Source organism: Dryobates pubescens, chromosome 14 (assembly GCF_014839835.1).
Source record: "Dryobates pubescens isolate bDryPub1 chromosome 14, bDryPub1.pri, whole genome shotgun sequence".
Taxonomy (NCBI): domain Eukaryota; kingdom Metazoa; phylum Chordata; class Aves; order Piciformes; family Picidae; genus Dryobates; species Dryobates pubescens.
The window spans coordinates 24,840,001-24,861,217 of record NC_071625.1 but is presented as its reverse complement, the minus strand read 5'-3'; positions in this window follow the sequence as shown (position 1 = coordinate 24,861,217).

Sequence of the window (21,217 nt, the reverse complement as noted above, 5' to 3'; positions counted from 1 at the left end):
CTAATCAATAACCCCTGTGCCAAGTGATGTTATTCTGCATGTCAAGTCATATTGCTACACTTCTGTCTCTAGGATCTTACAAAGCTCTAGCTTGTGGGGTTTTGGTGTTTTCTGCCTTCATAGCACTGACTCAGGAATTGCTGCTCATAGCTACAGCAACAGGAAGGACGAAAAAACAACCAAACAACAACAAAACACTAAAAATACCACAACACAAATCTTCTTCCATCCCCTTCTAACAAAAGCCAAAAACCAGAGCAACAAAAGCAAGAGAAAACTGCTGCCCTGCTGCACCAAGTGTTGCTGCATTGCCTCGGGTGTGCTGTGCAAGCTAAATCAAAGTCCTTCTGCTAAGAAACTTGCAGCACCACTCAGGCACAGCGGCTTGGTGTCAAGCCTGCCCAGTTTACACAACCCAACTAACCTACCCACAACCCATGCCTAACACTGCCAGATCATCCCAGGCACTGCCAGATCATCTCAGGCACTGCCAGATCATCCCAGGCACTGCAGCATTCAGCCAGATTACCTTGGAGATGCACTAAGGAAGAACCTAGATGTTATTTATGGGAGTTTTTCTCCCTGCTGAGGAAGTTAGGGAAGAGAGGGCCCTTTTGAAGGCAGAAGATATAAGAAGGGAATAATCAGGGATAATGTTTTAAGTTTTATGGTAGAGATCCACAAGGGAGAGATGAGGTCAGGAGGAGGACTGTCCTCAATCTGCACTACAGAAGCCAGCTCCAGGACTCTTCAGGGATCAGCTGTTTAAAGCTGGTTTTGTTAATCTAATGTATTTACATATATCCAGAGACAGGAAAGGATTTCTGTTGCCATTTGGGTTTTGACAACTGGTCTGCTATTTAGTTCTCATACATTCCTTCATTAATGGCTTGGACATTGTAGGAAAAGAAGACAAGACACCAGGAATGTGGTTTAAGTAGGCCGTGACTTCATAAATAACACATCTGGGAACCATCTGGCAGTGGCTGGTCCGGCGCAGGTCACACTTCCCTTGTAATCCACACCACGTGGTGGCAAGCTGCCATCAGCCCCCCACCCTGCTAACATGGCCTCAGCATCACTCCTGGGATCCATGGGCCCCCTTACCCCTGAAGAGGGCTGGAAAGAGAACAAGGAGGCTGCATCTCAACTCAGAGGTAGCCCCAACCTTCTTTCCAGTCTTCTATTCCCTCTGCACTGCTGCTTGGGGTCGAGCAGCAAGCGTTCTCCCCAGCCCACCATTTCCTGCACTGGAGGCTTGCTAGAGCAAGGCAACAGCTCTGTCAGTAATTGCTTCCATCAGAGCAGCCAGATCATCTTCCCTCTCTGTTCAAACCAGAGACCTGAGCACAACACAAAGCACTCCAAGAAAAGAGTCACCTGATTCTTCTCTTCAGCTAATTTATAAATCAGCCAAATTGCTCCTGTGATCACCTCAGCTTGCTGGTGTGGTGTCCCAAATCCACACTACCCTTGCTGTAACCTGATCTGGCTGTACTTACCACCTCTTTTCCTCATCTCAATCCTGTCATTATTCTTTTCCCTCTTGCATTGGTTTTATCATGATTTATCTCAGTCCATGCTCCTTGCCTTTCTCTCATCTGAATGAATCAGAGCTATCTTCTGCTCCCCTGCTATGCCTCCTCAGCTGGGCCTGAAAGCTAACAGAGCACCTCCAGAAAGGCAGCTTCCTGATGCAGTTCAAAGGCACACTTTGAGCCAGACAACAGATTTACAGCCTGGCACATCCCACTGGAACACAGCCTCAGCACTGATGTGGCTGAACCTATCCCCTCCACATTCATGTGTCACAGAATCACAGAGTTGTCAGGGTTGAAAGGGACCTCAAGGATCAGCCAGTTCCAACCTCCCTGCCATGGGCAGGGACACCTCACCCTACAGCAGGTTTCTCAGAGCCACATCCAGCCTGGCTGCAAAAACCTCCAGGCAGGAGGCTTCCACCACCTCCCTGGGCAACCTGTGCCAGTCTCTCACCACCCTCATGGGGAAGAACTTCCTAATATCCAGTCTGAATCTACCCACTTCTGGTTTTGCTCCACACCCCCTGATGCCCTGAAAAATCCCTCCCCAGCTTTCTTGTAGCCCCCTTCAGAGATTGGAAGGCCACAAGAAGGTCTTCTTGGAGCCTTCTCTTCTCCAGACTGAACAACCCTAACTCTCTCAGTCTGTCTCCATATCAGAGCAGCTCCAGCCCTCTGATCATCCTCATGGCCCTTCTCCAGGGCTACAAGAAAGCTGGGATGGGACTTAGGGTGTTGGGTAGTGATAGGACTGAGGGGAATGGAGCAAAACTAGAAATGGGTAGATTCAGCTTGGATGTTAGGAAGAAGTTGTTCCCCATGAAGGTGATGAGAGCCTGGCACAGGTTGCCCAGGGAGGTGGTAGAAGCCTCCTGCCTGGAGGTGTTTGCAGCCAGGCTGGATGTGGCTGTGAGCAACCTGCTGTAGTGTGAGGTGTCCCTGGCCACAGCAGGGGTGTTGGAACTGGATGATCCTTGGGGTCCCTTCCAGCCCTGACAATTCTCTGATTCTTCTTATTAGAGCTTCCTATAACCATACCCTCCTTTAATTGCTGCTGAGAGGAAGTGCTTTGAGTTGCAAACTGATGAGGAGAGCAATAATTAAGAGGGTATACCAAGTACATCTGCCTTAAGCAAAAGAGATTTGCAATCCTGAGTTAATGTATTCTTTGTCTGCCAGTGGTGTTCGCTGCCACATTTGCCTCTGTTATTGTTTGGGGCATATTTATTTATTCTGACTGATTTGGTCTCCCCTGAGTCTGTTATTTCCCCAAACTCAGTTCTTATTTATTTATTTATTTATTTATAATCCTGACTAAATGCAAACATAAATATGCCAGGAGAATGCCTCCCTGTGATAACCTGCATGGGATCAAAAAGGCTTTTTTTAATTCCTCTTTTCTTAATTCTTATTTGCCAGCAACTCCTGAGATCCACATTCTTTTGTTGTGTTTTTTTTTCTTTAAGAGCCAACTGTTCTGAGATTGAAATGATTTTTTACAATAATTTTATTCTGTAAGCATCCTTTCCCCTCCCAGTTGTCTCCATTTCACTGTGGTTTCACTAATCTTCCTATGATACAACTATTATGAGGTCAATCTCCTTTACCCAAGCACGTTTCCTGAAGAGCTTCCCACCTCACAGATCAGCAAAGGCTAAATCTGCAACAGGAGTTAGGTGTTCAAATAGGGCTGGGGCTGTTCAGCCTGGAGAAGAGAAGGCTCCAGGGAGACCTTAGAGCAGCTTTCCAGTACCTGAAGGGGCTATAGGAGAGCTGGGGAAGGACTTTTGTACAAAGGCATGGAGCAACAGGATGAGGGGCAACGGCTTTGAGCTGGAAGAGGGTGGACTCAGATTAGACATGAGGCAGAAATTCTTCCCTGGAAGGGTGGTGAGGCACTGGAACAGATTGCCCAGAGAACTTGTGGAGGCTCCAAGCCTGGAAGCATTCAAGGATGGGTTGGATGGGGCCTTGAGCAGCCTGGGTTAGTGGGAGGTGTCCCTGCCCATGTCCTTTGAAACACATCAGGAAGCTGCTTTTCTGGAGGTGCTCTGTTAGCTTTCAGGACCCTCCCCATACAAACCATTCCATGAGTCTCTGACTTAGGTGCTGAAATACACAATACTGCATCACTTTTGGTGTCCTACCTCCAGCCCCCATTTCCCAATGGGAGGAAGGATGCTGACTCCCAGCAGCTAAGAGTGAGTGGAGAGCCTTAGCTTTAAGCTAAGGATACATTCATATCACCAACACCATGGTCCTCACAAGCACCCAAGTGTGAATTTAGACATGCACCATGCTGCATCCTTCTGCTCTGGAGTCAGAGCTGGGAGCCTTCCTGAATGAGGCACCTACACCAAGTCAGTCATCTCCTGACAAATGAAACCTGCAGGGAGGTTTTAGTTCCATCAGGGCCAGCTGGCTGGTGGCTAAAGCATCCAACTGCTTTACACAGAAGCCTGCAGGTGATCTATGCTGAGCTGTGTCTCTCCATGCCCCACTCAGGCATAGCCCTGCCTGCTGGCATAGTGCCCTGGACAGCAGGGTATAGGATGTTTGGGGGTATGATTCCTGGCTGCTTTTGAATCCTTTCTGTATGAGCTACTTAGATATTCACTTGGAGCAAGGAGCTGGCTCTCCCTGGTGAGTGATTTAACCACCAGGCATTCTAACTCCCTCTCTCTGGCCTAATGAATATTTCATCTTTTATTCTGTGGAACAACATATTATGCAATCATTCAATTAAGCACTGTCTCATAATGCATATGCACAAGGTGTTATTCATGGCTAACACCACTGAAGCTGAGAGGCTTGTTTTGTAAAATAAAAAATGCTGTTCTTCATTATCCAGCACTACATCTTCATCCCCTGCTGCTGAGAGCAGAGCCCACGTTTGGAAACAGGGCATCAACCAGCCTGGAAAGAGGATATCGCCCAGCCTGCCATCAGTGGAAGTGCCACTAAACCCCACTCTGCTTCCAAGCCAGAACACAGAGCTTTGGAGAAAGAGGATCGTGGTCTTTCTCCAGCACCTGAGGCATCTTCATCTCCCTTTGAAGGCCCAGTCAGCTTCTAGAGGAGGTAAACAAGAAACCATGCAGAAATACCAAATATTGGTACAGGAACAAGCAAATGGAAGAGGCAGGAACTACCCAAAGCAGGCACGAGAGAGGAAACAGAGAGCAAAGAACCATGCACATTTCAGATCTGAGTGTCCAAATGCTTGAAAAACATATTATTTTTGCCTACACTGAATGATTATAATTGAGAAGTTGATGCCACTGCCTCATCCTCAAGAAGAGAGCCAAAGGAAGGCAAGAAGAGGAAGATCAAGAAGACAGATGAGCTGAGTGCTGCTCTCTGGTTTCCAGAGTTTCCTTCCACTTCTCAAGACTACAGGTGACAGCTGCACAGGCCTAGGAAGATGAGACTAGATGCAAATTTGCCTTTAAAAGTGAACAATTAAAATAGCAATGAAATCACCACATTAGAAAGGTTTTTACTTTTGTATTGCCTATATTTAGCCTGTATCTGGGGCTAAACTCCAGCAGTTGCTCCATCACCCCAGGACCCTGCCCAGCAAAGAAAAAGAGCCAGGACAAGGAGAGAAGACACACAGGCTGAAAGGAAAATGGATTTAACAAACCAACAAAACTGATAACACCACAAATAAGAAGCACACAAAGTTGTTCTCAGCCCAGCAAAGGTCACACCAAATGGGAAGGCAGTCCTTAGGAGAAGGAAGAGGAGCAGGGTCAGGGAGAACCCAAGCAGGAAGCCACAGGGAGAAGTTTTCTTCTCAGCAAACTTCCCCCTTCACACTGTGTGTGATGCTGATGGCACACCTGCAGCCAGCTGCAGTCAGCTGTGCTGGCTCACTCAGAACTGCTGCTGGCCTGCAGCCTCTGGTGACCTGGGCTTCTGGCCCAGCAAAACCAGGTCTTAGCTAAAACTTGTAGATCTTTCCTTAAGGCACATACACAGTTATCTGCAAAGCCCTGGCCAGCACTTTAAGAGGATTCTGAAATGAGTTGTATCTGTCACAGGTGGGCATGTTGGGATGACAAGAGCTGGGTGGAGATGCCTACTGAACTTCAGGGGCATCCTCAGTGCTCACAGAGCTTTCCCAGGGTCACAAACTCTGCTGGACACAAATGGCAAGCTGCTGGGAGTCTGCTGTAAGGCAGTGGAGAAAAGTATCAGGTTTGGCTGGTGCTAAGGAGCCATATCTGAGCTTGGTTTGCAGTTGAGGGAAGGACATGGGGACAGCAAATAGGCTCAGTCTGTCCTTTAGCTCCTTAGGTAAGGTAGCATAAGGACATGCATAAATACCTATTGCTAGTGACAGGGCTATTAAAGGGCCTGAGCCCCTGCTTCAGGAGCTCTTGTGCTTCAAGAGTGGGAATTGTGTGTACAGCAGCTTAATGAAGAGCTACATTTATGTGGTTTCCATAACTCTTTTGCTTAGGAGGCAATTAAGGCTTTAAACTTTCAAATAAAGAGGTATGTTAACATCCACTTTTGACCTTGTAGGAAGCACAAAGATGGTGAGAGCAGCATCAGTCAGCTGCAGCCATGGGCGGTTTTCATTCAGCTCTACCACCAAGAGATGAAGAGACAGGGCAGGCAAACGTTTGAAAGTTCAGCTGTGGTTGAGGAGCTACAAAAATACCACTTTAAAGGCAGTTTTCTCTGTCTTTTAGTTGGATTGTGCTGCTAAATGCTGGCAGGAAATCAAGATCCCTGCTCTTTACATTTCCCTTCCCGTACTGCCCCGCTTTAGGTCACACTAATTTGCTTTCCCGAGTTTTAAAGTATTCTAACCTTTTGTTGTCCTCTTCCAAAAATAGTCTGCTGTGAAGAGTCCATATTGATCCTCAGCATTAATCCTTGATGAGAGCTCTGACGTTGGAGCTAGTTTGACCAAATTTCCTTTCCAAATGAAGTTACCCAAGGTCAAAGCTGCTACTGTTGGAGCCACTCTCTCACACACAAAGCTCAGCTTTCAAGACTTGTGAACTCGGACCAGAAGTGCTGCAATCTGACAAGTTCCCAGGTCTTTGTGTGTTTCAGTTTTCACACAGCCACAGAGAACTGAAAAAGCCCACAACTTTAAAATGACAACTCAAAACCTTACAACCTCACAGGATCACAGGATCCCAGGATGTTAGGGGTTGGAAGGGACCTCTGGAGATCTTCCAGTCCAAATCCCCTGCCAGAGCAGGACCAGAGAATCTAGTGCAGGTCACACAGGAACACATCCAGACAGGGCTGGAAAGCCTCCAGAGAAGGAGACTCCACAGTGTCTCTGGGGAGCCTGCTCCAGTGCTCTGTGACTCTTACAGTAAAGTAGTTCTTCCTCAAGTTGAGGTGGAACTTCTTGTGCTGTATTTTACATCCACTGCTCCAAGTGAGCAGAAGCTGTCCCTGTCCCTTCCTTCCTGACCCCCCAACCCTCAGATATTGATAGACATTGATCAGATCCCCTCTCAGTCATCTTCTCTCCACACTAAACAGCCCCAGGGCTCTCAGCCTTTCCTCATAGTGCAGTGTCCAGTCCTCCCACTGGACTCTCAAGTAGATCCCTGTCCCTTCCTAACATCAGTATCCTTTCCTGAAAGCCTCAGAGCATACATCATCTCTTCAGATAGTATTTCAGTCTACAGATGACAAATCCACACTTGCTGATACTCCCAGGGTTCACAGAGAATCCATAAATACAGCATTTCACAGATCCTACTCAAGAACAGCCTTTGCTGGACAGATCATAAGGTGTGCTACTTATGTGCTTCAGAAACTGACCACAAATTGAACCATAGAATCATTTTGGTTTGAAAAGACCTTTAAGATCATCTAGTCTGACCATTAGCCCCACATCACCATGGCCACTAATGTCCCACAGTGCCATGCCTACATGTTTTTGAACACTTCCAGGGATGGTCACTTCACCTCCTCCCTGGGCAGCCTGTTCCTGTGCCCCCCACTCTTGTAGGGAAGAAATATTTCCTAATATCCAACCTAAACCTGCCCTGGTGCAACTCAAGGCCATTCCCCCTTGTCCTGTCACTTTTTGCTTGGGAGAGGAGACTGAACCCCACCATCCTCCAACTTCCATTCAGGGAGCTGTAGAGAGCAATGTGGTCTCCCCTCAGCCTCCTCTTCTCTACACTAAACACCCCCAGTTCCCACAGCTGCTCCTCTCCAGCCCTGTTCTCCAGACCCTTCCCCAGCTTTCTTGTCCTTCTCTGGACCTGCTCCAGCCCCTCAGTGTCTTTCATGTGGTGAGAAGAAAGCAAGCAGCCCACCCAGAGCATGGAATCACTTTGAGTACATTTATAGCTGTGATTGCAGGCTGTGCCTAGGGGTGAGATTCCGAGCTAAGTTTGTCAGGTCACAGGGAGCATTTTCTCCCTGCATTGCTCAGGATCTTCCAGCCAGAGGTCAAGCCTCACATCATTCTGGGTTGTGTTTCTGGTTGGCAGCATTATTTACTGGACATTGCTTTCTTCAGGAGTTCACAGAGTCACAGAATGGGAGGGACCTCTGAAGACAATCTGGTTCAACCCCCAGAAGGAAACATCTCCGAGCAGCCTGCTCCAGGGCTCCAGCACATTCACAGGAGAAAAGCTTTTTCCTTATGTTCAGGTGGAAATTCCAGGGCTCCAGTTTGTGCCCACTGCCCTTTGTCCTGTCCCTGGGCACCATTGACAAGAACTTGGTCCCATCCTCTTGACCTCCACCCATTAGAATCACAGAATATCAGGGGCTGGAAGGGACCTCAAAAGCACATCCAGACCAAACCCTCTGCCACAGTAGGATCACCTATGGCAGATCCAGGAACACATCCAAGTGGATTTGGAATATCTCCAGAGAGGGAGATTCCACAGTCTCCCCTGGGTAGCCTGTTCCAGTATTTTGTCACCCTTACAGGGAAAAAATGTTTCCTCCTGTTTCTATGGAACTTCCTGTGCCTCTACTTCCACCATTGCCCCTTGTGCTGTCCTTGGGCATCACCCAGCAGAGCCTGGCTCCAGCCTCTTGGCACTCACCCTGCACATCTTTATCAACAGGAATGAGGTCAGCCCTCAGGCTCCTCCTCTCCAAGCTCAACGCCTCAGCTCCCTCATGCTCTCCTTGTAAGAAAGATGCTCTTGCTAAACAGGGATCAGATCCCCTCTGGGGCTGCTCTTCTCCAGGCTCGACAGCCCCAGGGCTCTCAGCCTTTGCTTCTCACAGAGCTGCTCTAGGCCCCTCAGCATCTTTACAACCTCCAATGAACTCTCTCTGGTAGCTCCCTGTCTGTCTTGCACTGGGGAGCCCAGATGCTTTTCACATTCACTGTGTAAAGACTGTGAGCACCTGAGTGAGGTTGGAAAGTCCACCAGGTGAGTGAGTAACAAGCAGCTTGGCATTAGCATTATACAGAATGTGGGTTTACAGTAAATCAGTCTTTTAAATTCCAATAAGGCCCTTAAAATTCACACAGACTGAGGCCCTTGGTTCATCATTATCTTCATAAAAATATTGTGTTTGTAAGGATAAAGCCCCCAGATCAGGCACTGGCAAAGGTCATTGTCTCCTTTCAGCACATGTACTTAAAAGCATCAATGCTCATTCTTTTTTTATTTCCTTCCTAAAATTGAGTTAATTTGCAATTAATAATTCACTGCTAGCCTCACTCTCTGTTTAACTGTAAATATTTTATACCACCCTTCTAATGGAAACACTGTTCCTGAGCTTCTCAAAAGAAGGGTGATTTTGGTCCTGTACAAGGAGGTGGACAAATTTAGTTGTTTGGGCTCTTCCTTTGGTCACTTTGCCAGCAAAAGTGTTTATTTATTTATTATTGCAGTTTTGAATGACAATAAAACTGTAATCATAGCATTGTTAGGGTGGGAAGGGACCTCAAGGATCATCCGGTTCCAACCCCACTGCCATGGGCAGGGACACCTCACACTACAGCAGGTTGCTCGCAGCCACATCCAGCCTGGCTGCAAACACCTCCAGGCAGGAGGCTTCCACCACTTCCCTGGGCAACCTGTGCCAGTGTCTCACCACCCTCATGGGGAAGAACTTCTTCCTAACATCCAATCTGAATCTATTCACTTCTAGATTTGCTCTATCCCCCCCAGTCCTATCACTCCCTGACACCCTCAAAAGTCCTTCCCTGGCTTTCTTGTAGCCCCCTTCAGATACTGCAAGGCCACAGTAAGGTCTCCTCGGAGCCTTCTCTTCTCCAGACTGAACAACCCCAACTCTCTCAGTCTGTCCCCATAGGAGAGGTGTTCCAGCCTTCTGATCATCCTTGTGGCCATTCTGATTTATTACTGTTATTTTTTTCTTTTTCTGCTGCTTTTGTGTATGTGTAGGGGGAGCAGGGAACATATCCACAACCAGTATTGTAAGTACCTTTTGCTTCCAAATACCTTGGAAATCCTTGGAATGTTTCATCTTCCTTGCTTTGCTAGAAGGGGAAACCCTCCTCTCTTTGTATCTCTTCCTGTCAGCACCACTCCTGGAGGTTAACATATTGTCTGTCTACTTTTAATAGAAACATTCCTCATGTGTTCCAACACATCGTGTACATCTGAGTTCTACACACAGAGCTGCAATTCCAGCGAGGCTCAGCGGTGACATTGATAAATGATGTCACCAGAACCCTCTGCTTGAATTACAATCTTAATTATGTACACCTGGCTTCTTATTATTCCTTATATTCTTCCTGTCATAGCACTATCTTGTCCTCTTCTCCCTCTGATGCTAATTTGTTTTATCAGTAGCCCAGGCGCTGCAGCTCAGCAAAGCCTGCCCACAGTCTTTAAAGGACTGTAAATTCCTTTCTTGCCACTGCTGCTTTAGAAGAGGGAGCAGGAGACAGCAAACACAGCCTTCAAAGGGAAGCTCGTTGCTGATTTCATGTAGAAGTTTTTTGGAGGGGGTTGTTTCTGTTTCCCTCAGAGTTCTCTTACTTAAGACTGCCCAACATTTCTGACTGCTTCTGGAGGTTTCATGGCTGGGGAAAAGGAGAGCAAGCAGAGCTGTCTGCTTATGTATTTCTGTGGGAGAGAAATTCTCCTGTGGCTGAAGGTGGGGAGTGCTGCCCATGGTCAGCCCCAGAGTGGGAAATGCAAGTTTCTTCCAGCTCTCATTCTCTTGCCTTTTTTTTTCCCCCCCTCTACTCACCTTCTGAACCCAGCCAGGATTACTTTTGTCACAGGAAATATAAAAGACTGTGCTTTGAGAACATGTGTGGCCAGTGGAATCCCTTTAACAATGATCAATCAGGCTGCGGCTTGCTTTGCTCTGGAAGCCCCTTGAAGAGACAAGCTTGCAACAAAGGTGATTAAAAGCTCCCAAATCCATTTTATCCCCCTAACATTTAAAAAGCATGAAGAAAGCTTCGACTTTTAGGCCACAGCTTTCATCTGTTCATTTTGTTTATTTCACTTGAAGAGTGTAGGTCCTGCCTTGCACAACGCTCACGGTTAAGCGCTTGCAAAAAGTTCAGAGCTAGGACATCAGTCTTGAACTTGGTCTTTAGTCAGGCAATTGTATCAAAGAGCTGTGTCAGACCTGGGGGAGGGGGGGAAAGCAGTTGGAAGATTTGTTTCTTGTACGCATTGATTCGTCTGCCTTGTTTGTCTAAGCTTTGCCTTATTTCTGTCCATTGACAAAATCAGAATTTCCTCTTCTAGGAAAAACAGAATAAATAAATAAAACAAAAGGTAACTTTCTGTTTCCTTTGTGATCAGCCTGACCATGCCTGAGTATTAGGAGAGAGAAGAAATGGCCTCAGGCTGCACTAGGGGAGGTTTAGGTTGGACACTAGGAAAAATTTCTTTGCTGCAAGAGTGTCCGGGGACTGGAACAGGCTGCCCAGGGAGGTGGTGGAGTCACCATCCCTGGAGGTATTCAAGTAATGTCTGGCCATGACATGGTTTAGTGGCCATGGTTTAGTGGCCATGGTGGTGTTGAGTTAAAGGTTGATGACCTCAGAGGGCTTTTCCAACCTGAGTGATTCTATGATTGTGTGATCAACACTTATCTCCCTCCCCACCACTAGTGATCACACATTCCTTGTTCTTGCCCCAAAAGCCTGAGGCAGCAGGAATCGAAACACTCTGGATTTGGGAGCATTCATTACTGGAATAGCAGAAGAAAAACTGAGAAATCAGAAGGAGTGTGGACAGAAATCTGGGCAACCCTTTGATAATTCTTGTACCAAAGGTGTTTGAAGCAAATAATTCCTTCCCTGGTAGTACATTTGTGGTCGTTCTTTGGTGGATATGAACAATCAGACAGGCTCAAGCCTACGCTACAGAAATGACTCATTCCTGTCTCAGATCTTTGCATGAATATTTGTGCTGAATGTATTTCTCTTGCCAGTTGCTGGGTTCATCTTTACAGGCTTGGTTCTTTCTCAAGAGATGCAAGGCTTCAGATGAGCCTTTGAACTTTTCCCACAGTTTCTTGCTCTCTTCCTGACCCAGCTGTATATGGACAAGTTCCTTCAGAAACCCTTCTGTCCTTCTCCCACTTCCTGCACTGACTGTAACTTTACACTGTCCCATAGCCTCTGTAATGCTAATTAGACTGGTCAGCCCATAGCTGTAATCCTGAACTCAGGATATTTCTCAGCCTGTCACTAATCATGGCCTTCTGGAACCTGCGGGAGCCACCAGCACAGCCAGTGCTTTGGAAAGCTGTAGGGTTCAAACCCCAGCCCTGTCAGGTGTAAGGAAATCTAAGCCTGCCTTTACTTTGCTAAGCCTTTCAACACTGCTGGGTCAGTTTTCAGTGATCATAGAACCACAGAATTATAGAATGGTTTGGGTTGGGAGTGACCTCCAAAGCTCATCCAGTCCAACCTCCTTGCAGTCATCAGGGACATCCTCAACTAGACCAGGCTGCCCAGTGCCCTGTCAAGCCTCACCTTGAATATCTCCAGGGAAGGGGCCCCAACCACCCCCCTGGGCAACCTGTTCCAGTGTTCCACCACCCTCATGATGCAGAACCTGTTCCTAACATCCAATCCAAATCTGCTCTTCTCTAGTTTGAAGCCTTTTCACACTTCCAAGATGTTCACTAGGATCTGCTTTTTAGAAGGCTTTGGCATCCAAATCTTGCTTCAAGTTCAGGCTTTGATCTGTATGTTCCTCACTGTAAAGGTAGCAGAGTGCATCAGTTCCCACTGTGATAGCCCTTACAATACTGAGAATGTGCAGCAGACCTTTCTTGTGTTTTGGTGGGCTTTTTTCAGCAGCAGAAGATCCAAAGAGGTCTTTTTTCACTCCTTAGATGATACAAATATATGTGCACATGCATGAAACAGTGTGCAGATGCTTTCTGTGAGCAGCCTTTCTTTCCTGCCCTTCCAAGGTCTGAGGCAGGCAAGATGCTGCCTGAAACTTGGAGCCCACTCTGATGGATGGGAGCCAAATAAATAACAAGATGAAGCACAAATACTCTTCTAAACTGTTGGAGAGGTGTGAAAAAGGTGAGCTTTTGATGGTTTACTGGTTTTACTGGGGTCTTCCTGTGTGCCTCCGTTCAAACTGAGTGACTAGGGGGGAAAGTATTGCTTGAAACTTAACATCCATGGACTGCTAGGCAGAGCTTAATCCACTGGAGGCTTCTGAAAAAGCAGTGAGCCAATAAACCTAAGTGAAGTAGTGCCCAGGCACTTAAAGCTCCATTGAGTCAGGAGCTTTACAGCATCTCAGTGGTGACACACATTTCTACAGCTGATAAGAACTCAGGTGCAAAACTCACTGTTAGAGAGAAGAGGCAGGGGAAGAGATTCCTGGGGGTGGTGTAAGTCTCTGTCATTGCCCTGTTTATCTGTGCTTGTGGAGACAGATATAGAAAAAAGACAGGTTGGGAAAGTTGGGGCTGTTCAACCTGGAGAAGAGCAGGCTCCAGGGAGACCATAAAGCAGCTTTCCAGTACCTGAAAGGGACTCCAGGAGACCTGGGGAGGGACTTGTTACAAAGGCATAGAGTGACAGGATAAGGGGTGATGGCTTCAAACTGGAAGCAGATGGATTGAGATTAGACATTAGGGAAAAAATTATTCCCCATGAGGGTGGTGACACACTGGAACGGGTTGCCCAGGGAGGTTGTAGAGGCTCCTAGCCTGGAAGCATTCAAGGTTGGATGAGGCCTTGAGCAACTTGGTCTGGTGGAAGGTGTTTCTGCCCATGGCAGAGGGTTGGAAGTGGATGAACATAAGGCCCTTCCAACCCAACCCAACCCATTCTATAATTCTATGAGATGAAGAAGTTTCTATGTAACTAGAGAACTGCTGGCACAGCTTCGTGTTGCTTTTAAGCGAACTCTGCCATTGTTGAACAGTATCTAGGGGTAGCTCCCATGGAATAGATAAGGCCTGGAATGGAAGGAAATAGAACTGTCCCAGGACCACTCATTGAAATTGTTTGAAGGAGAAACAAATCTCAGACTAGCTGCTTCTCAAAGGCTCCACAAGTCCTCCATGAATTAGGACCAACAAATTATTCAGCTGTTTTGAGCAGGCACATGAACTTCTTGGTGCCCTTCTCCATTATTACCCAAGGCACTCACTGACTTTTCTTTCTAGTTCAGCTGTAAAGCTAGTTCTAAGAGGGATCCTAATGAAGGTGTAGAACTGACCAACTCCTTGCTGTGCATGCCTGAGATCACTTTGCTTGAAAAGGGCTTTGGGTTTTCCTGTATTTCTTCTTTCACAATGTACTTCACCTCTCTCCTCAGGTTAAAGTGAACTCTTTCTTAGACAATGGCTTTATGCTGCCTCCAAAGTGAAACAGGAAAAGTGAAAACAGGAAAGTGAAAAAGTGATCAGGGATCAGAGGGGGATGTCAGATACTGCAAAACATAAACAACAACAGCAAAGCTGAAAGGGACCATTGATGCCACATGCAGGCATTTGTGACATGCTCTTGAGCATGGGATGCATATAAGTGCAATTGGGGTTGGATTCTAAGGCCTGTTACCCAGCTATGAATTAGTTGCAACTGCAGTGGGTTTAAGAGCTGAGACACATACATTCTTGGATAACTAAACCAAATTTTGTCTCAAATAGTTTGGCTCAAAACTTTCCTGTGTTCACCACTAAGCCTTTTGGAGTGGGGGAATGCAAGATCAGAATCTATTCTTTTTAATTATTGCTTTAGCAAGCTCTATACATTACTAAAAAAAAGAAGGAAAAACAAGAAAAGCTCTCTCTGAGTCAATCACAGACTCACAGACCCACAGAATCACCAAGGTTGGAAGAGACCTCAAAGATCATCAAGTCCAGCCTGTCACCACAGACCTCATGACTAAACCATGGCACCAAGTGTCACGTTCAGTCCCCTCTTGAACACCTCCAGGGATGGTGACTCCACCACCTCCCTGGGCAGCACATTCCTGGGCAGCACATTCCAATGGCCAACAACTCTCTCAATGAAGAACTTTCTCTTCACCTCCAGCCTAAACTTCCCCTGGCGCAGCTTGAGACTGTGTCCTCTTGTTCTGGTGCTGGTTGCCTGGGAGAAGAGACCAACCCCCTCCTGGCTACAACCTCCCTTCAGGTAGTTGTAGACAGCAATAAGGTCTCCCCTGAGCCTCCTCTTCTCTAGGCTAAACAATCCCAGCTCCCTAATGTCTTGGAAGATGTGCTGAGGGCCATGGTTCAGCACCAGCCTTGGTGGAGCTGGAGAACGGTTGGACTTGACAACCTTAAAGGGTTTTTCCAACCCAAATGATTCTATGGTTCTAGCAGACACATTCCCCAGCCTCTCTTTGAGATTCTGAGCCAATAAATAGACCAAATGCACTGGCCCGTGCCCAGGGAGGTGGTGGAGTCCCCATCCCTAGAGGGGGTTCAAGGAGCTGTACATGTGGCACTTCAGGATACAGTTTAGTGGCCGAGTTATGGTTGGGCTGGATGCTCTTAAAGGTGTGTTCCAGCTGCAGTGATTCTGTGACAGCTGGGATGCAGGCTTGCTCACAGCCCAGCAGCCAAACCAGGCGGTTGCTGCCTCTACACTTTCCTATTTGCAGTTCACAGTGGGAAGAAAATGATTCCAGTCCTTCCTGACGTGCTCCAGGTGAAGGCATAGGAAAGGTACTGCAGGCAAATTTCAGCCAGAAAGGGGGAAAGGATGATTTGGAGAGCAGGGAGGAAAGGATGATTTGGAGAGCCATTAAACTCCATTCTTCACTCCCTAGAAGTTATGTGCTTGCCATTTGCTCCAATTACTGTGCAGAGCACACCATTTCTTTCTTCCACATTCCTCCTCATTATGCTATCTCCACCCTTGTGAGACACAAAAACTGAGGGCCTATCATTAATCTTCTTTCCCAAAGTGTTTAGCTCTATGAGACCTGGCTTTAATTACCAACCATGAGAAGAACTAATTACCCTGGCCTAACGAAGCCAGGCTGGCGGGAGGGGGTGATGCTGTGAGGCTCTGACAGTGCCCATCTTAGTGTGTCAGATATTCCCATTACTACTTCTGTGTCACTCGAGACAAGAGATAAAAGAACAAGTATGTAGGAGTTGCTCCAAGTTTATAAATGCCTCTACAGATACCTCTGTGGGAATGAGAGTTTTCCTTGTGGGAGTAGTTCTTGCAGAGTGCAGAGCAAACAGCACTTCAGCAATAAATGCATGATGATAATGAGTTGGACAGTGACTCAAAGCTGAGCTATGCACGCCTGAAATAAGCATTACACATGTGGGAGGCTCTAATTCTGAACCAGGGGACCAAGTATTGCACTGCTTTAAATGCAAAGAAGCCACTTAGCTTTCCACCAGCTGAAGCTGGATCTGGCCACATCCCTTCTGAAAAGTTTTCATCCTCTGTGGGGTGGGGTTAGCTCATCCTACATTTAATGGCTCAAAAATACACTCTTTTGCTTTAATAATCTTCTTCTTCAGCAGGGAAGCCAGACAGGAACAGTGACCTACAAAGGAGCACTCTACACCGGAGGGAGCTGCAGGTTGGTGAGGTGAAAGCACTTCACTATTCCCACCAGTGTGACCTCTTGTTTCTCTGACCCTTCTCTCCAGTGAACTGGCTGGGGGCTTTAAAATAAGGTGTGCGAGGCAGGAGCAGCACTTAAGGGGAAGGATGTGTATGGCAGCTTCATGTTGCCTAGTAACTGGGACAATAACATTAGCAAGGATAAGTGAAATGGGAGCCCTTCCAGGGAAAATGCAGAATGTCTGAGCTTGCAGTGCTCAAACATCCCACAGAAGAGCTGAATAGGTCAAGACTAGGAAAGCTCAGAACTCCCCTGGAGAATCTGGCATTTAGCTGTTGGAGGGTTTTTTTGTGGCTGAGAACTGTGGCTTCATACAGCTGGCATAGCTGCGGCATGGCACGGCACGGCACGGAGGTCCTGTCCAGCAAGCCACCAGCTGCGCCTCATCTTTCCCTGTTCTCACAGCCTGGGCTGCTTCATTCTTCATTGTGTTCCCAGCATCCTCAGCACTTCTTCCTGAAGTGGGGAGTCTGTAGCAAGGATGTTAGGGATGCTTGGAGGACACTGCTTTAACAGCTATCATCAGTCATCCCGCTCTGCTTTCTGACCTGAGGGGGTCTGAAGCATCCAAGGCATGGGGTGAGCTAAGCTGGGGATCCAGAAGCCATGGTTCTGTGCTCATGTGCTGCTCTGCTGCTTGAAAAGATGCTTTTTCCCTGCTTGGCTTCAGTGTTGACTCTGGAGAAGCAGTGGCCCAGGACAGCCTGCAGCAAGCACTTTCTCCTGAGGATAATCCCTGCAGAAGCTCTCTGGCTATGACATCACACTCAAAGCATTCACAGAGTCACAGAATGGGTTGGACTGGAAAGGACCTCATTTAGTGCCAACCCCCTGCCATGGGCAGGGATACCTCCCACTAGCCCAGGGTTGTTATGGGCCTCATCCAGCCTGGCCTTTAACACCCCCAGGGAGGAGGCATCCACAACCTCCCTAGACAGCCTATTCCAGAGTCTCACCACCCTCACACTGAAGAACTTCTTCCTCAGCTCCAGTCTAACCCTATTCTCCCTCAGCTTCAAACCATTCCCCCTTGTCCTGTCTCCAGACACCCTCAGGAAAAGTCCCTCTGCAGCCTTCCTGGAGGATCCCTTCAGCTATTGGAAGGCAGCTCTAAAGTCCCCCTAGAGTCTTCTCCAGGCTGAACAACCCCAGCTCTCTCAGTCTGTCCTCTTAGCAGAGGTGCTCCAGCCCTTGGATCATCTTTGTGGCCTCCTCTGGACATTCTCCAACAGCTCTGTGTCCTTCTTATGCTGGGGACGCCAGAACTGCAGGCAGGATTGGAGGTGGGGTCATCTTGACAAATACCAATTCCTTCTGTCCAGTCTCTGTCTCTACTTGCAGAGCTCCTACCTTAAATAAGGAACATGTAGGCTGAGGAGCACAGAACAATCTTCTAGGAGCAAGATTGCATAGCATTAAAACACCCTCTCAAGGGAGGCTGCTGCAGCCTTGTAGAGATGAACTGGACCAGACTTCATCTAATACACTGGAAGGAACAGCTCTGGGTGAGTGGGAACTGCACTGGCTAATTGAACAAATCTTTCCTACCTCCAGCTTCCATGATTTCACAGCAGCTTTAATGGGACACAAAATAGGCAAAGCACCAGCCCTGAATCTTACATCTGGAGATGCACTGGACAGTGATGTCAATGTGGTGATGTCAGAAGTCAGGGCTGTGCACAGCAGGTACAGTAAAGGGTTCCACTCCCCAGAAGGACCGCCAGCTCCAGGAGTCACTGCTCTTGTCAGCATTCTTCAGATTGTGCCCTCCTGCAGCTCCTCTATTACAAAGGCTCTCAGGCTGCCAGTGGTTACTAAACCACCCCCTGTTTTTCCTCTCTATTTTCCTGATTTGCTCTTTGGGGTATTCCCCTCCCAGTTTCCAAGGCAGGCAGTGAAGAGAGTTACTGAATTCATGTGCAAATCCTAACCTATAACGCAACTTGGAGTTGAGATATATACCTGAAGTGGAATTGGGTTTGGTCTGGAGAAGTTGTATGGAGTTCCATGCCAATAAACTGGGTTACTCTTCACTTTAAAACAGCAAAATCCAGCACCTGATCCAAGTGCCAATGAAGCCACCTCCAGTGGACTGTGGAAAAAGCATCCTCTGGAAGCATGCCCATGGGCAGGGACACTTTCCACTAGCCTTGAGCAACCTGGTCTAGTGAGAGGTGTCCCTGCACAAGGCAGGGGGTTGGAGCTAGATGATCTTCAAGGTCCTTTCCAACCCAACCCATTCTGTGAATCTATGAGCAAGCCAGAGTCTCTCCCCAGGACTAACCCAGCACAGCAGGGGTGATGTGGAACAGCTCAGGGCAGCGCTTTGTGAGCTGCCCTTGAGCAAAGGCTGGCAGATAGGATAAAATCTGATCAACCTCCTGGGTTTACGCTGTGAGGGGTGAGGGATTAAGATCATGCATCGTTATTTTCACTGAGGTCTATGCTAGAGTTCAAACCTTGAGCTCCAAAACATCAACACTGCAATTTGCCTCCTGCTCCCACAGAAGATGCTGCTTGGTAGGCTGACCAGTAAACCACACCACAGCACAGAATGTGGGTAAGAGCAACCAAGCCTGCTGTGCTGGGGGAAATTAAACAGGAAGTGGATTTTTAAGTTTAATTTTGGCTTAAAAATTAAAAGAAAAAAAAAAAAGGAAAGAAACACAAAACCCCATACTACAAATTCTGTGAGAAGTATATCATGAACTATGCTATCGACTATATTCCACAACATATTCCACAATTCCAGCTCTGTGCTGGAACGTGTCCAGAGAAGGGCCACAAGATGATCAGAGGGCTGGAGCACTTCTTCTGCGAGGACAGACTGAGGGAGCTGGGGCTGTTCAGTCTGGAGAAGAGAAGGCTCCAAGGAGACCTAATTGTGGCCTCGCAATATCTGAAGGGGCCTGTAAGAAAGCTGGGGAGGGACTTTCGAGGGTGTCAGGTAGTGACAGGACTGGAGGGAATGGAAAACAAATAGAAATGGGCAGATTGAGATTGGATGTTAGGAAGAAGTTCTTCCCCATGAGGGTGGTGAGAGACTGGCACAGGTTGCCCAGGGAGGTGGTGGAAGCCTCATCCCTGGAGGTTTTTGCAGCCAGGCTGGATATGGCTGTGAGCAACCTGATGTAGTGTGAGGTGTCCCTGGCCACAGCAGGAACTGGCTGATCCTTGAGGTCCCTTCCCACCCTAACAATTCCATGATTCTATAAGCTATAAATTCTAACTGAACTCTATTTGTAGCCTTAGAGAACAGTCAATGATCTTAAAGGTCTTTTCCAACAAAAGTGACTCTATGGTTGTATGATTCTGTGGTTCCATGATTCAGTGGTTCTCTACGAGTCTATGATTCTCTGAGTCTGTGATTCTGTGATTCTATGATTCTGTGATTGTATGATTCTATGGTTCTATGATTCTGTGATTTTATGATTCTGTGGTTCTATGTTTCTCTGATTCTATCATTCTAGGATTCTCTGATTCTGTGATTCTCTATCTACTGTGCAGGTTTTGCATGGTGACTTTTTTTGTTGTTGTTCTCTCATAATGTTTATTGAGCAGCTGTGAGATGGGGACAGGCTGTCAGCAGGGACTGCCCAAGCTTGTTTCAGTAAGGACTTGACCTTGGCCTCAGGCTTACAGCACAGCCTCAGAGGTAAAGGCTTAGTGTGTTTAACGCCTTGCCCTTTGGACAACTGAGACCAACACAGAATGCCACCAGCTTCTTTCTCTGCTTCTGTATTGCTATGAGCTGAAATAGCTGTGGCCACACTGGAGGCAGGAGAGGAAATCTTTGTTTCCTTCAGTTAGCAGGCCAATCTGTCACCAGATGTGAAGACAGGCTCTTTAGGATTTGTAGATCTAAGGGAAACCTGCTTGCTTCCCATAGGCAATTTGCCCCTTGCCATAAGATATTTCCAGCTTCAAGAGCAATACACCTCACCTCTCTGTGTGCTTGTCCCTCTCATTAAGAAAACAAAGGACCAAGCTTTTTATTCTGAGCTTCCTTTTCTGCCCTTGCAGCATCTGCAAGCCCTGGAAATTGTAATGTGCTATGCAGTGTCACGGAGGCTGAGCCTTTATATGACAGCATCAAACCATTGCCATTGATGCCAGAGGTTTTACTGAGCCCTTACCAGGAGCAAAGGAAAACCCTTCACCTTTCAGACAAATTCCCATCATTTGGCTGCTATTAGAAGTAGGGTTTGCAGGGAAATTATTGAGCATCTTGGAATCTCCTGCTTTTGGGTTTTGGCCTGTGGATATTGAACAGGTAAGTTGAGAACAAATTTGTTCCTTGAAGAACGTGATTTATTTACAGGGAAATCACACTCTGTGAAAGAGTTGCTGCTTGCTCATTAGCCTGGGGTTTATCTGCGATCCTTTGGGGCCTGGATCAGGAGATATTGATCAAGAAATGATGGGAGAGAACAACCAAAAAAAGCCACACTGAAGTTTTCGTTGTATCTGCTAATCTTAAAAGCAAAAGCTAAGGGGATTCTAAAATGCAATCATTTTGTTTGTTCAGAATCTGCTAGATTTGTGTCATTTAAGCACTGCTCTCAACACCCACCTGTGTTGCATGAGATACTAAAAGCCTGAGCTGTGTGTTATGGTGTATGGGTCAGGCTGGACAAAAGAAGACTC